The 3,978-nt window shown below is 43.2% G+C and overlaps 1 long non-coding RNA gene across 1 annotated transcript; it reads right to left on the reverse strand.

Moving 5' to 3' along the window:
• Positions 1-409: 409 nt before the first annotated feature.
• Positions 410-3,852, reverse strand: LOC104851931. Its single transcript, XR_777343.2, has 3 exons — positions 3,700-3,852; positions 3,185-3,298; positions 410-1,900 (listed from the first exon to the last, which is right to left on the reverse strand). It is a non-coding gene; the product is annotated as an uncharacterized LOC104851931 (long non-coding RNA).
• Between the last annotated feature and the right edge of the window lie 126 nt (positions 3,853-3,978).

Raw genomic sequence — 3,978 nt, forward strand, 5'->3', positions numbered from 1 at the left:
TGTACACTCTGGGCATGCAAAATGTTTCCTATGAAATATGAAATATAGACACTTTTATAAATTTCATGGGAAAGCAAGGTACTGGGAGAAGACTGCATATAGTATGTATATTCACCACATATAAAATGTATTTACACATATATATACATACATAGATAAACACAGCACATACATATATTCTACATTTGGAATGTACAATCCCAAATCTATTTAGCCACATGCTTATATACTCCATAAGGTATATAGAATCAGAGCATAGAAAATAAATGTAAATATTAATATACACATAAAGTCGCGTGAAAATATATTATACATATACAAAGTACATATCTACCCACTGGATAAAATATATTCTGTGAATATTTACACACATCGTGTATGTATGTACCAATTATATTCTTTGGGCTCACATATTGTATTTATAATATATATTTCTCTGAAGGTTTTAAAAATAAGAGCAGGAAAGAAGTCTGGGCATCAGTAATTGCAATCTCCACCTGCTGAATCTTTTTTCCCTCTGTTTTATATTTTTATTATTTTCTGTCTTTTAAAAGTGCCCTTCTATTTCTTTAAGCATTATCACAACTGATCTCCTATCTTATTTCCCTGTTGTAGCTCTGACCTGAAGCTGGAGAACACATTTAGAACATACTAAGTCTTGTCTGTAGCAGGGTCCAGTGCACAGTCATACTGTATAGGATGAGCATTATATAATTATGTCACCCCCACGTGTCTCAAGATCCATTCTTCTAGGCCTAAGGTAAACCTATTATAGAAATACTCTACTCCCAGGCAGAAAAAGGGAAGCCACAAGGCTCTGGTGAAGTATACAGCAGGCTCTTTGATTCTGGGCTGTGTGCTGGGCACTCAAGGGTTCCTGAAGTCTAAGATTTGGTTAAGTTTTACATTTTTTTATTTTAAATTCTTCAGTCTAGGGAGCAACAGGAAACAAAGGGTGGGCTTCTAATGTTATTCACAAATCTTGGAGAAGCCCCACTCCCCTGCACCCAGCCAGGGCTGAAAGACTGGCTAGTCGCAGCCCACTGCTCAGATTCCTACCCTTAAACCAAACTGGGTCTACACAAGCAACAAAGAAAGACTATCCGACAGCCCAAGAGCACCCCCCCCTCTTTTCTCAACAAGATCCACTCCCAGTGCTTTTGGAGAGCCATTTTCTGGCACTGAGCTGTTCTGGCCCCCTAAAAATTAGTCCCACTTGGGTCTTAGCAACTAAAACTCCAGAACTCTCTGACACATACCTATGGAAAAATTCTTTGAAAGACAGTGTGCTCACATCCAGCAGAGATATTGTTTATGAGTCCACGGTTCCGTGTAGACGCGGCCATATTTTACAGTCCAAAGGAATCAATTAATTAGCGCCTCCCAGTCCCCCCGCCGGCCACTGCTCGGCTGAGCGCACGCGGCTGAGATAGATGTGCGTGGCCAGCTCGCTGGTCTTGTTAACAAGCCTCGTCATAAAGATGGAGATGATAAGGAGAGCCAGAAAACTCCGGCGGCCACGAGGGGGGGCTTCCAGGGCTCAGCTCTGCAGTGTGCGAGCAGCGTAATGCTGTTTCCCTGGTGCTGTCCTGTGCCCACCCGGGTTTAGCCAGTTCTTTCCTCCTGAGGTGTTAATGCATCCAGCAGGAACTGCCCCCGACCCGCCCGCTTTCCCTTAATTTTCCCTTTTCTTTGTCTAGCCCAAAATCGGATTTAAAAATTAAAAATATATAAACCTCTGTCCGTGAGTGCCTGTCTTGCCCTCTGCAACGTTTGTTCCGGACCTGCCGCATCGCTCATTTCTCTGCATTTCTCAGGCTGATGCTCTTCCTTCCTCCAGCTCTCTCTCTCCCGCTTCGCGGTTGCTTTTTCTACCAGGGCTGGCTCAGACTCCAATGAGCTTATATAAAAAAATACAAATATCCCACGGTTATCTCACACCAGAGTGAACACCCCCAGATAAGCCAGACCCAATGAAAATAAAATTTAAAAAAAGAAACACCTTGGGTGTAATTGCTGGTTTAGGTTATAGCACTTAATTCTGTTTATTCTTGCAGATGTGCATACTTAACAGATATTGATATTAAAGGGCAAGGGGGAATTAATTTTACTTTTATAGTCATCTATTAAGAGCAGATGATCTGAGTCTCCTTTAAGGGGACCGAAGGAGGGGGAGAGAGGAAGGGGGAAGAGAAAAATATGACTGAATGGGAACAAAGATCTTTGCCTGAAGAAACAATGTAACACTAGACAGAACTATAAAGTCTGGGAATGTAAGAACGCAGGGCTCTCTCAGCTTCCCCCATTTAGAATCCTGTCCCTTGCATTTCCTGCTGAAATCCCGACCCTGACTACACAGTGGTATTCAAGGAAGAATTCATGTAATTATCCAGATAATTGTAGGGGGAGTAAGAGAAAGCATTTCCCCTTTATTGTCTGACCCTCTCTGGTGTCTGTGCAGAGAAGGAGGAGGGGCTGGAGGGGTGTGGGATACAGAAAAAAAGAAGGTGGTAGGGTCTCTCAGTATCACCCTATGTCCTACAAAATGGCTTCTCCTAAGTCAACAAGTCCCTACCTAGGTAAGAGCTTAGGGATTTTGAAAAGTACTTAAGAAAATTCAAGAGATTCAGTTTGAAAGTCTCTGATCCAGTTTCATTTTTAATATTTGTTTAGCTTCCCTTGAACCACATAGATCTATCTCCTCTAGTTTTGTAATCATCACAAGTAAGTGGATAATAATTATAGGGGTGTCGATTATATTATTTTATAGCCATACAAGATATGATTAGAGTTAATGTTGGAGGATTTGTTGGACCTGGGAGGCAGCAAAACCCAAGGTAGAGAAGCCCTGAAAGTCTTTATCTTTCCTATTTTACATGTGTGGAAATCTCCAGAAACTCCTAATAATATACATTCCTTTCCTGGACTTCCAAAGGGAAATCTGTGGGATTTTAGGAGTTATAAAGCATAGAGAAGAATGAACAACTACTTGGTACTTGAACTCTGCCCCTCTTAGTCTAGGAAGCAGAGGACTCTACTTTTCTTGTCCCCCCAAAGTCAAAGCCTCAGTTCTCAGCACCAGGCCATTAGGATTATGGGGAAACATGGCAGGTGAGGCCAGTGACAGCAAGAAGGGATTTATGAAAACCACATTCATTGTCAACCCCAAGTGGGTGTAACTCACCCCAGAGTGAAACCTTTCTTGATCACAAGTTGGCCTTCTTTCCTAGAGCCTCCATGCCAAGGACAGATACAAAGGGGCAAAAACCCAACTGGCACTGCACAGGTCAGTTTCAATCTGGGAAGACAAAATATTTCTATCTTGTTTCTGGGAATCAAGAGACAAGAAGGCTCTGGGAGAAGAGGAGAGAGGTTACTATAGAAGCAAAGCCAGAGAGGAAGGCAAGAGAATTGAGGGAAAATATGAAACCACAGGCAAGATTACAAGGAACAAGTGAAAGAAAGGGGACTGGAAAAACAGGAGTAGAAAACAAAGAAAGGAAGGAAAGAAAAGGAAAAGGTAGGAAAGAAGAAAACACAGAATTTAAAAGAGAAAGAGAGGTGGGAGGGAGGGAGGGAGGGAGGAAGGGAGGCAGAGGCAAGGGTCAGTGGTTGCTCAGGCTTTGCCAGGAGTCTGCTTGCTGCAGTCTGGGTGGGCGGGGGCGCCCTTACAAAGTGAAGGTCAAGTTAGCATCGTACCTTATAAGGAAGGCGGCAGTCTTCTATTTCAGCCTTTCTTTCCAGAAGGACAGGGCAATGGTATTTCTCGTCTTGTAAACACTGGACTGTATGAGACCTTAAAAAAATAAAGACCCTCCTCATTCCTTTATTGGGGGTGAGTTCGGCTGTCTGGATGAGGGAAGCTCCGGACCGGGAAGTCAACTAATGAAGACTCCGAGAAACTTTTCTCTCCTTTTCTCTGTCTGGCTCCGCTCCCTGCCAGCTGGGCTCCCTCCCTCCCCCACCCCGCCTCTTTCT

This window comes from Fukomys damarensis, unplaced genomic scaffold, assembly GCF_012274545.1.
Source record: "Fukomys damarensis isolate Sample0158 unplaced genomic scaffold, DMR_v1.0_HiC HiC_scaffold_15, whole genome shotgun sequence".
Classification (NCBI taxonomy): domain Eukaryota; kingdom Metazoa; phylum Chordata; class Mammalia; order Rodentia; family Bathyergidae; genus Fukomys; species Fukomys damarensis.